We start from the raw sequence: 12,637 nt of genomic DNA, 5'->3' as shown, positions 1-12,637 counted from the left end.
ATGCTATAATTTGTATCATACCAATGCATTACTGGGACAAATCAAGTAGTTCTATAAAAACTGTAACGCATTATATATATCAAAGATGTAATATATTGAAATAAAGCTTTTAACATCAGTGACAGTCAATTGGATGTAAAATAACATTATTTTATATATAAAGATTGAAGCTTAGCTACAAACGATGATAACCATAGCATTACCTGATAAAATACTCTACTGAGCTTTAATGGATTTTTTTTAAGTACTAATCTTTGATATAAAGATCTGCTTAAATTAGTTGTGGGTTTTAACATAAAAGAAAGACAGAAAGAAAAATACAAGATAATAATGTTTATCCTTAAAAGTACACACAAAAATAGCTGAAAATCCCATGTAGACTTTAAAGATGAAGGAAGGTAGATTGAGAAGTAAGGGGGTTCTTCATAATAAGGCAGCAGTTTGTGCTTCTCTAGCAGTTGTTCACAGCACAAACATCTACGAAACAATTCAGGGACTAACCTGAAGTAGCATGCCCTCATTCCTCTTTATTATGGAATAAATAAACAAGTTTCCAGTGCTCAGTAAGAAAACAAGGCACTTGGCATTGAAAGACTTTAGTAGCTAAGGCACCTTCCTGCAAAGAGCTGCTGTCTGATGCACAGCACTCTACCGAGAGAGTACCCCTAGCTGTAGCACGCTACAAAAATGAGAATACTCCCCTACTTATTTTTTTTCAGTACTGTTGCCTATGTCACCTTTGTTAAGTAATAACAATGCTGAAAAAATTTCATTTTAGTTAGGGACAAACATTTAAAACCAGCAATTTCAGGGCATGTATTTTTCCTTTCTAAGTACTTCTCTATTTATTCCCCAGAAAATTCCCAAGCACAAAGGTGCAAAGCGGTTGTGTAGCATGCACGCAGATGCACACGCACGCATAGATGCTGTGTGCCTCTTCTTTTTAGTTACTAAAGGAAAACTCCATGGAGCTGCTAGAAACAAGGCCTCCAAAAACACTTTCTACTCAGAAAGCAGGCTTCAGAACAATTCATTTCCAACCAGAAGAACTACTGGTAATCACTTTTAAGTATAACAGGGGGAAACTGTATTTTTTTTCCCCTCTTTAGCTTAATCCTCAGGCAGAATTTCCTTTATACCAAAGATCTTATCTACGTAGGTGCTTTGTTCTTACCGCATGCCATCCTCCCTTTGCACAGGTGCAAGGATTGATCTGGGTGGAGGAACTGATCTTGGTTATCAGTAACCTGACAGTCTTTTACTGTCCCTCTGTCTGGTGGCTTCCTTCAGGAAGTCTTCAGGTTTCTGCAGCTTTCAGCATAAATTCAACTCTGGCTTTAATAAATGCAAAGGGATTCAGGTGTCCTGTCTCTCACCAGAGGCTTTAGGTAAGCCTGAATGAGATATTTTATCTTTTCAAGTTAGCTTCCAGTTCCTCTTTTTTCTCCTTTAATGTTATTAACCCTAACCTGATGTTAACATTAATACTATTAAGTAATAGTCACATTAAATTGAAACTACTGCTCTGAGAGCATGGGAGGAAAAACAGGACTTGAAAGATCTCTGTAAACAAAAAGTTATTTTCTAGTTAGCTTGCAGGCAGAGGAAAGAATAGCTATCAGTGTTCCGGTGGGTGCCCCTACACCCTCTATGACTACTCCTAGAGGCCTTGAGAAACATTAAAATTAAATAATTAAATTCGAATCCAACAATTTTGAATTAGGGCGTACTAGTCCCAACAAAGCAACAGTCACAGGAAATTTGAAGGCAATAAAAAAACTGGAGCTCCTGATTTACTCTTCAGTTGTGGTGGCCTTCTGCATGCAAAGTCATTGCAGCTATGCTGCTATATGACAACCTGGTGAAAAAGGATTTCATAAAAGCCAAGCTAGAAGTACGATTTTAAATTTTCTTTTTAAGTGTATAAAGCTTTAATTAGCACTGCTCAGCTGGAAAGCTTATAAATATTTGAACAGCAGTAAGATGTAGTTTACTTTTACTTATAACTTAGCATAAATTGGGGCCTCGTAATTATCAAAACAGCAGTATCCTCTCTGAGATCGTTTTAAGAGGATCATGTTTCCTGATCAGTGTTGGGAATAACTAATTTTAATAGAGCCATTGAACCTTTATAATGTACTTCCTTTTTATTCTTTGAAAGGGTTGCTAATGTCCAGAGCTCCGTTCGTACTGGATTAGGCTGTTCCATATCACTTTTTGTGACGAGTGATAGAATTCTGTTTTATTCGGTTGTTCCAAAGATAATTGGCAATGTTTAACTAAATATTAAATATGATCCCCCATGAAGGTTTTAAATCTAAATTTTGAGTAACTGTATAATGTGAGAGTTGTTTTGAACAGTTTATTTCAGATGTTGGTACGCTACCAGTGAAAACTATATTTAACTGTCAAAGCTACACCTTTGTCTATAAACGTTAGCAGGATCCAAATGTTTTCCTGTAGGAAAAAGAATAGCTATATAAAAAAAAAAAGTTATAACAGTATGTTTCTAATTTGCTCAAGTTTCTTACATGCCAGATATCACTTAGAAGAATTCTGGTCTGAGTAAAACTCCTTTGTGACTACATATGCGCTAACTACATTGGTGATAGGGATTCCTTTAAAAATACCCTGTTATTCCCAGTAGCCGTTTTCTGTCGACTCGTACAAGATTCACTTCCCATTACAACTCTCTATCATTTAGCGTACCTTTAACTCCAGAGCCTGCCAACATTATCACTGTTAACTCCTCCCCACTGGGGATCTCATTATGAAAAGAAATCAGGTGCTCCAAATTCTATTAGTTTCATTCATAATTAATAGTGGATGAGATCCTCAGCCTTATACGCCTGTTAACAGCCTCCTGGATGTTTCCCACTGACAATTTTGTACAGGATAATATTTAGTCCAGCATAACAGAAAGTATTTTAATTATACTATCTCTGATTTCAAGTACAGGAGGATCTGCAGATGCCAAAGCTTTACTTGTGCAAGCATTCTTCTTTGGTGCAAGATAAAGTAAAAATAAACTAAACTTAACAGAATTCCCCATCGCTCAAGAGGGTATTTTATTTGACCCTTCTCTGTTCTCGTTAGGCCTCAATATTGCTCTTCACAAGGTTTCTGCATTTTGGTTGCATGAATTTCCTTCTGAAGAACACTTTTTTATTTGCTTGAGATCCCATGGCAACCATGGCAACAACAGGATGAGCAGACAGGGTTTCCAGTTCAAACTAGATACCAAACACAATCTCAGATTTGTTACGCATCTGGAGAGTATACATTTGAAACAAATGCTTTACGTGGAGGTACTGCACCCTATGCAGGAAAACTTCCAACTTCTATGGAGGCGAAACATCTGTTTTTCAAAATATTTCTCACAAAAATATTTATGAAATTCCAGAAGGATCCAGTAGGAGTTCACTGAGATTTTACGTCATTAGTCTAAAGCAGCTAATATTACAATAAGTTCACTGTAGACGTGAATATAATTGAAATATTACAGATACCTTCCCCCCCTGCCTTCTGTAACATCCTCACATACTCAACATCACCGTGAAAGTGAAGTTCAGTAATTATAAACCTACTCCAAATGCTCAGCTAGAACAGAATTTCTCTATTTCTAAGAAAGGATCATTGTTGAAATAAAAATGAGTAGATGGGAACCGTAAGTAACTTGATACATTAGAAGCCCTTCAAAACAGCAGGTAAATGTCCTACTACAAGGAGTTGTTCACATCTCTTGAATAAATTGACAGGATTCCGAATGAAAGTAATACTGTAGCACAAAGAGAAGCCATTTACTTGTTTTGGCAGCTAGTGTTTTGGTTCTGACTACAGTAGCTCCCTAAGTTTTAGCTAAGCTTGCTACACATTGTGTGTTTCTCCCTGTTTGTTTGAAATACACGTTCTCCTGTTGGGAAACCAGAAAGCATTGGCATACATGATGTGCTGCAACTTGTTGCCATCCTCCTAGGTTTAGGATGCAGGGTTTTCCAGAGGAATCATCTGTGCTGTGGTTGTATAGAGTGCAAGCGTTCTTGTTTGGATTTAAACATATTCCTCAAGGTTACAACTGGGTGAAGAGTCCTGGGAGCAGTGTCCTGAGCGTTCAATACAAGTCCCAGTCTCTTAATGCTTATTTTGCTGTAACTGCTGGCGCTGCCACATACTTCCCTTCATATTGCATCCACATTCCACGTGAATATTAGTACTTCAGTCACAAATTTCTATATCGTGCAGAATCACTGATTTAATGCCAGTATGTTGGAAGCACACATTTCACATCAGTAGCTCCTATCTAGGCCTCCATTCCAAAACCACTACTTCCTAGATGGTGCAAGACAGAATTTAATGTATGATACAGAGACCAAATCTGTGGACGGAACCCCTCCTTGGAGCAGGCTTGGCCCGTATAATATGCTGAAGAGCTGTCACTCTTGAATTTGGCTCCCACTGCTTAAATGTGACTCTGAATGTGATCATCACTCTAGATGTGATTCCCATCAGAATCTTATTCAGGATGGATCAAATTAAATTTTTTCCAGTTTGTTTAATTTCTGTCACTGTCACCATGGTGATAAGCTCTGCAGGAATTAACAGAATCACTTGAAATATATTCAATAGATAGTCACCCCATATCCATTTTCATGTGTGACGTCCTTCAGATGATAGCTCAGAATACTGTTAATGCTGAGGTCCAACAGACTTCTGTAAATACTTAAACTACATTGATCCATCTACTAACAGCATCGGAAGGCATTTGTTACCATTTAAAGTATATTATTTCACTTCTTTTGGACCAGTTCCAAAGTTTAGCACTGCATATGGACAAGTCCCATAGCTTTCTATTTATTTATTTAAGAGGAGAATTAAATCGGAAAAGTAGTGCATTATCCACGGTTATAAGCAATGCACTTCTGCGGAAAAGGTTTTAAGGATTTATTCAGCAGTATCGGTAGTAATTTTATAGGCTACTTCTCCATTATGTGTTCTTCGCATTATTGTACAGTGTTCTTTTTTTTTTTTTTTTTTAATTCTGTAATACTATTGTGCTATCTGCATTCTCTTCAGTAGGTGACTGTATGTGATGAATTTTAAGTATAAAATTATTCAAGGGATGTATACATACCTTGCTATATTTGGCATGAAAAATAAGGAACAGAGTTTGCAAACAAGAAAATAAATAAGCTAGATATATCATAAACAATACAGGGCAAAAAAACATTATTTAATCACAGGCAGTAAGACATCATTATCTTGGAGTTGAGGTTGCTAAGCAACATAACTGGTACAAAAGCTACATAGCAAAAACGTTCCTGTTAATGAATCATAAGTTTGGTAGTGTCCAAAGTAACACAGATTAAACTTATAAGATTATATTTCATATGCTCCCTTGCCTGTACAAACAAGAAAAGTCATAGTAAAAATACGTTATCTCATTGCCCATTTTTCATTATTTTTTAATTTTGTTCAACCATTTATCACTGTACAATAATATGGTATAGAAAATATAGTTCTGAAGACAACGCATAATGGATAGTAGTATAAATTTCAAGTAAGGGCAGAATTTTCAAAACACATTTTCACTTAGTACACACACTGCGGAAAATGCCTTACCTGAAGACCTCATGTGCTCTCCTTAGTTCATAAAAATGCCTTGGCTGTGGAATTTACAGGCCTACCAGGGATTTTGGTCTCTAGGACTAAATCCTACTTTTCATTCCAGGTTCATCAGTTTGCTCTGGAGACATAAAAATCACTCCAGAAACCATTGGCAAAAAACAAAACAAGTATATTATAAATCTCCTTCAAACATTTTGTAGATACATTGAATTTTACAGAACATCCCACTAGTTACAAACTGTATTCCAGGTATTTACTAAATAAGTACTCTGATGTGAAGAGAGGCTAAACACACCAAAATGGCGACTGCAGAAGTTTGTCACGTAGCTGTTATTTACAGTAAAATATATCAGGATGTGTGGATCACAGAAAAGAAGTGGGAAACAAAATAAACAATTTTTATTTTTTCCAGGAGAGGCAAAATCTGAAATCTTCATTCTCGTTAAAACAGAATCTTACAATTTCAGAAACTATTTCTACAGCTTTCCTCAGCTTTGTGCGTATCCTTGCACTTAAAGTTTGTACACAGCTGATGCCGGTGGAACATATCAGTCTTGGGCCTTACCACTACCATCACCAGCTCTCTGAAACCCCCCCAGTAGCCACAACCTCACCACAATTTCTTTTAATTTTATTTATTTATTTATTTATTGGCCTTCCAAAGCTTTATGAAAGCTCCTTAATGGTGTTTCATCAATGCTTTTCCTGAGCTCAGCCTGCTGGTCTGAGGGCGATAGCTTTGGGCCTACCATCTTTTGAAAATAATTTAGTGTGCCATGTACAATCACATGGACCTGGGAGCCCTACTTGTTAAAGGAACTGAACATATGGTTCAATATATGCATGTTACATGTCCTTGGCTTCACTGCTGAAATGAAACCTTACAGAAGATAACCACATAAATTTAAAGTTGAGATAAAATCGAATCTAAATAAAAACCACAGAAGCTATTTTACCACTCAGAGTTCATGCTGAACTAGATGGCTAAGCAGCTGGGCCAGAAATAGGCCTGCTGCCTCTTAGAGAGGCATCTCAGTTGTACGTGCTATGTCAGAGCCCTCATCCAGGATTTAATTAAAGATGATAAACTTTATTAGCGAATGACCTTGTATTTTATGGCATGAATCAAGACTAGCCTTACCTGATAGAAGATGGAGTAGAATATAATGCCAAACTGTACATTTCTTGAGTTCACCTTCAGACAAACTGAATTTATACATTTTCTTGATGTATGTGAAATCAGCTTTAGATTATTATTATTTTTTTATTTTATTTCTTTATTTTTTAAGGGAGGACATCTGTAAATGCCAGATGAGCATCTTTTAGTTGGATTTATTGAGGGAGTCAGAACAGGAGTTTGCATACAGTCAGCATGTAGCCATTGTTTATTTGAAATAAAGCTGCAGTCTAACGAAAGAAAGATAAAAACATCTGTTAAAAGTTTTGTTTAACAAAATTCACAGTATCTACAGTAATTAGTTTCTAATAATAACAAATTATTTCATTTTCTTCCCCTTCCTTCCATCTTCCAGTACTTTCTTCCTCACGTAATTATGCATGCTTGGTGGGCTGCAGCTGGATGCAAAATTTTGTTGTACTGTGTGCTCTTCCTCCTTCTGTTTCTTACCTGCAGATTGTATTCAAGGTTACTCCCAGTGGTTGGGGTCTTTCAGTCTTAACTAAAAGAGGTTACCATTACGTTTATGCTGCAAATGGTGTAACTCTGAAGATTCTTTTTGTTGTAGATTTTGTGTTTTTCCTTTGGATCTTTGTTCGTTTGTACTCATCCCAAGGGCATTCCAATACTCATTCCAAATTCTTGAGTGTTTTTCCTCAGCTAGTCCACTGACCAAAAGCATTGCAGCAAGATGGGAAAAAAAAAAAAAAGAAAATACATTAAAGATCCAGTTAAAGATTTCTGCTGACTTCAGTAAACATTAGATCAAGCAAATAACCATCCATCAAACAGGGTTGATTAACGCATTCCAGTGAGAACAGATTTCATTAGCAAAGCTTACAGAAAGAAAACATTCATTCTTGTTTTTCTAAGCTATCTTTTAATGGTTGGAGCACAAAGTTACAGCACCTTGGCAGTGATCTTTTCTGTTGGTTACCAGCACATGACCTTGACCAAAGGAAGGTCAATGTTTTTGGTTATACCAAATTCTCATATAGGAACCCCAGCAGAGGTCAAATAACTAACTGTCCAGGGAGCATGGGGTGTCTTTACAAACCATGAAACTGAATACAATTCTTTTGCATCTTAGCTGAATGTCTAAGCAAACAGATTAGATTTCTCATTGCAGGAACAACTTTCTTTGATGGATATCATCTCTCTGGCTTCTTTAACCTATTCAGCATGCAAATTTGAATAACTTGTTACGCCAGGTTGTATTCTTAGGCAGTTTGAACTTCCAGATTTCTTTGTTTTAAGTTTAACTTTAATCAGATGACAATGATTTAAATGCCCAACTTTCTTCTTCTTTTACTCCTGTGCTCAGAAGGAAAGACTATCAATCTCCTGTGGCATTACCCACATAAATCTATGAAGTTATGTTAATTTGGACTAAGAACTTTCCAAACCCATGTGTAGTTATCATTTGTGTTAATAGCTGTACTTCTGCTGATTTATTTTTTCCTTTTTCAGTAACATTTATAAAAACTACTTATAACCAACCTCATTGTTCCACCTTATTTAAGAGCTATTTAATATAATGGCTTTCTTGCTTTCCTCTCTATATGATCAGGGAAGGGAAGGAAGCCCATGAAAAAAAAAAAAAAAGGAGAGGAAAAAAAAAAAGAGAACCATCGTTTTGATAGCGCTGCAATAATGAATAGTTATTGCAGCCACTAAACTACTTACGTAAATGACCCATCCAGCGATTACCCGTCAGCTTCATCTCTGGAGCTGATTGAACCTATGATCCCTGTGTGGTCTCCTCAAGGGCATCTTTCTAATTTTCAGGCATAAGCAGTTATCTTCCTCTGATCAGAACCTGTTCCTTTTCTTCCTGAGCAGGGTATTGTCCTGAAGCCTCCCTGTAATTCATGGTGGTTGTTTTTCACTGTTCTGAGTGCGGTTCAACACCCTCAGAGCTCCCTTCCCTCAGAGGGAATGACAAAAGTAGCTGACCACTGCCTCACTTTTGAAATAACCAGTTTAAGACAAAAGAACTAGGGAAAAAAAGAGATAAGTAACTGTAAATGGTTTGCATACGTGCTAACCAAATCAAGATTTACACCAGCTTTGCCTGCCCTTAGGTTGAGCAAGAATTCCTTTTTCTAAGTGAGGGCTTACTTTCCACACATTTTGCCCTTCTTTCTGCCTTCTTAAAATGGAAGAAAGGAGTATTCAAGGCTGGACTGAGTCCACTGAGTACTTTGGCAGCATCTCTGCTCTTCCCCAGGAAGTCTGTAATTCAAAGGAGTGGGATACAAAGCCTGGCACAGTTTGGTACCTACCCTGTGACTGAGGAGCTGATGCACACTGCTTGGATGACATCAGCTGGAGAGAAGAAAAGGCACCTGTTAGTCCACTGCCATTCGCCTCCTTTCCTTGTCCGTGTGAGCCGGACCTGCTCATTCCACTCTCTGTGCATCAGGCTCTTTTTGCCAGTAAAACAGTTTCACTCACCTAAATTTCATGTAGTCCACAGATGGACACCTGGGGTGGCCACCCCTCTTAGGTCCATTCTGCCAAAGCTCTGTCAATGGATGTCTTTTCCCACTTCGCTATGGAAATTGTTGCATAGATTAGGGATTTGCATCAGTTCATAACTATTTTCTACAAGAAATCTTGTAGCCAGGAACTAGAAGGCTTGTATAACAATATTTCCCTGTCCTTCAGCTGCTCCACACTCCCGTAACATCTCACATGGCAATGCTTCTTTTGAAACTTCTGCCTGGCAGCCTGCTCCAGTCTCCCACAGAGAACCTGAAAAATACCATTCTTTTCCTGCAATTCTTTTGAGACATTTACTGTCGTATTACAGTAGGCAAGATTATAAAGAAACAAAATGCCATGACCAAGGATTTCTGTACTAGGTAACAATTTAAGCTGCAGTTATATAGTAGGAGATTGTTATGATAGCAGTTTATTGCAGCTTTGCGAGAAACTGTGTGCCAAGTTGCAGTCATTTTTAGAAATGGTCACTTTTAACCATGAAGCTTCCATTGCCTTGGACAACAGTCTCTCAAGTGCTTCAGCATGTTTTTCCTTTATACTTAACTAGCATTTCATAGCTTAAACTGTAGAAGAGTGAAATTTTCTTTTCCTTCCTCATTTCATACTGTAGCATCTTCTTTTAAAATATATATTTGCGTTTCTGTTTTTTGTTTCTTTTACCTCTGAACCTTCCCTCTTGAGCAGGATAGTTGGCTGCAAATTGTACATAAATTATGCACTTATCTTTCCCCTTCATCCGTTTTAGAGGCACTGAAATATTGTTGTTTTCCTTAATAATATTTATATATTTATATTTATGCAAATATATATATTTAATAAAAACAAATTGAATCAAAATAAAATCTCTCTGAGAATATTGTACACATGGTACAGTACTTTTCCCTCAGGCACATGGAAAGAGCTTTGCTCTAATATCTGTGGGAGCTGCTGTAGATTTTTATCTTTCTAATCTCATAATCATCATTAATGTTTTTAAATTCCAGATGGTAGCAACAAAAAACCTGGAATAGGGAGCAAAAAAAGACATACCTCATACCAGTTTCCATTAGAAGCTTGATTTGTGGGTTCCTAGCCTTTATGATTATATGCTTATGTGCATTTCAAAGCCAATGACACCAGTTTTCTGGACTGTACCCAATTCTTGGTAGTCTGCACTGGAAAAAATGCCAATGTTTTTGAGATCTCAAAAACATTTTTATTCTAGATTAGATCCAACACCCTCCCATGAAAAAAGAGATGACTTGCACTGAGCTTGGACTTCACCACCACCCAATTAACTCTCTTCCCATTTTCACCAGCATCCCAAAATCGTGCCTATGAAATCCTTGCCAAGTGAAATAGGTATGCTTTTTCCTGAAATATGTTTCTGGTTTGATCATATTCTAAATAGTAATAAGAAGAATAATTGAAAAATTTACCACCAGCTGTAGTTTGATGCATTTTTTGTCACTGTAGAATTACATCCCAAATTTCAACAGTCCACTAGTGCTTTAAGGCAAGAAATGAATCTGACTCTAGAAAATGGCAGCTGTGATGTCTTCACATGATTATACTTACACCCTATTTAGTCTTGTAAAGCATGAGAGAACTACATTTAAGATTTCATAGAAATTAAGCTCAGCCAGCAGAGCCATAGCTCATAACACCTGTACTGGTTTACTGACGTAAGAAAAATCTGCTCAGCCAGTTGAGTTATGAGTCCTGCAAATAATTCTTTTATTTACAACTAACTGTAACCTACATCAACTGCAAGAGTAGGTGTTAGGTTTTATCATACAATTTAAAAACATACTATTGTGATTTATTTAAGAGAGCTGACTAAGCTTCTTGTGGGAAATAGTGATGAGCTCCATTCTGCAAGCGGCAGGTGGGTAGAGATAGGAGCAACGTTAACCCTGATAGTGAACTGTTAACTAGAAGCTTCCCTGATTCACGGGATTGTACTGTACTTAGCGTACAACATGGCCACGTGGTTTTACAAAGTCATACATTCTTAATTTTAACTTTCTGTTTTTGTTTCCAAAGTATAGTGAGTTTCATAAGAAACTGTGTATGTTATATAGCTGGAACAATATTTTACCATTTGAAGTTAAAATTAGCAATTTGAAGTTTCTCCTACTATTAATGTGTGTTTTCTCAGAAGATGATTTTGTCGTTAATGCAAAAGCAGTAGAATGTCAAGTTTACATGAGTAATGGTAAAATGAAAATATCGTATTTTGCCAACTCGCAGTCCTGAAATAGTCACATTAGCGTAGCAACAATAAGTACAGAGCTCAGAGAAACACACTAAGTTTTCATAAATACAATCATTATTTCTCACCTCTTGTTGGCCTTGTATCTGTAGCCACATGAAGGGCAAACGTGATAATTTCCAGTGTAAGCACTTGCATTGACTCTTTTTCCAACTTTTAATTCTTACATTTTGCCTTGCAGAGGGCAAACTGGAGACTCTGCTTCTCTCATTCTGTGATCCAGCTCCTGTTGAGCCATTAGCAAAACAACTGGTATGCTGATTTGTTAGAGGCTTTTTGGTTGCTTCTCACATTTCACCAATATACTTACGTAGGCAAGACCATGAGGCAAGTCAGTTGTTCTGAATCGTGCTAAAAACAATAATAGTAGAGCCAAGACATTTCTTAACTAAAAAACCTATCTATATGCCCTCTGCCATCCCCCCAAAACAACACACCTTGTGCTAACTTGTTCAGGAGTTTTGCTGTTGGACGTTATTAAGGAGTGATCTTACAGTTAGATACTGTTCTTGCTTTTTTGAGCTGTCCAATAATTACTAAAAGGAGAAAAGAAGAGCATTGGAAATATTTTTGTGCATTTTTTTCCAGTTAGCTAAACAAGTTTATACACAGTTTCATTAATTATGTTTAACATAAGCTGGATGGTTTGAGATCTTTGTTTTACCATATACTGCTATTTCATCTCAACTTTAGGTCTTACAGTTCACAAGCAACTGCTGTCAGGTTGAAAAAGTTTAAAGATCTTTTAAAAATGTTAAAATTGAACCTCTAGCCACAAAACTATGTCTTGGACAACAGAAAGGAGGAAGGTATGGGGACAATTTCAAATATTTGCTAAATTGCTTTACTCAGAGGAGTAGGGCAAAAAAGGAGCATTATGAAAGGAAACAATGGTTTGGGTATTTATGTGGATGTGTTTTAGGCCCCTGCTCTAACAGCTTTTCTTGAATGTTGCTGAAGATGGTCACTGTCATACACAAAGTACCTTTGACGCTTAATGTACAACTCATTAGGGCCTGTGGTGTGGTTACAGGAAAAAAAATAGAAATCAAGGGTTCACTGCACTGTATTAA

General features: G+C 36.9%; 1 long non-coding RNA gene across 2 annotated transcripts; it reads right to left on the bottom strand.

The window, feature by feature from the left end:
• Positions 1-5,582: 5,582 nt before the first annotated feature.
• Positions 5,583-9,533, bottom strand: LOC310898055. 2 transcript variants are annotated; one of them, XR_014582927.1, is made up of 4 exons: positions 9,260-9,533; positions 8,489-9,130; positions 7,253-7,470; positions 5,583-7,032 (listed from the first exon to the last, which is right to left on the bottom strand). It is a non-coding gene; the product is annotated as an uncharacterized lncRNA (long non-coding RNA). The 2 variants fall into 2 exon arrangements; XR_014582926.1 differs by having other exon boundaries at positions 8,489-9,533.
• Positions 9,534-12,637: the final 3,104 nt, after the last annotated feature.

This window comes from Anser anser (genome assembly GCF_964211835.1).
Source record: "Anser anser genome assembly, chromosome: 3".
Lineage (NCBI taxonomy): Eukaryota > Metazoa > Chordata > Aves > Anseriformes > Anatidae > Anser > Anser anser.
This window is presented reverse-complemented; position numbering and strand designations above follow the sequence as displayed.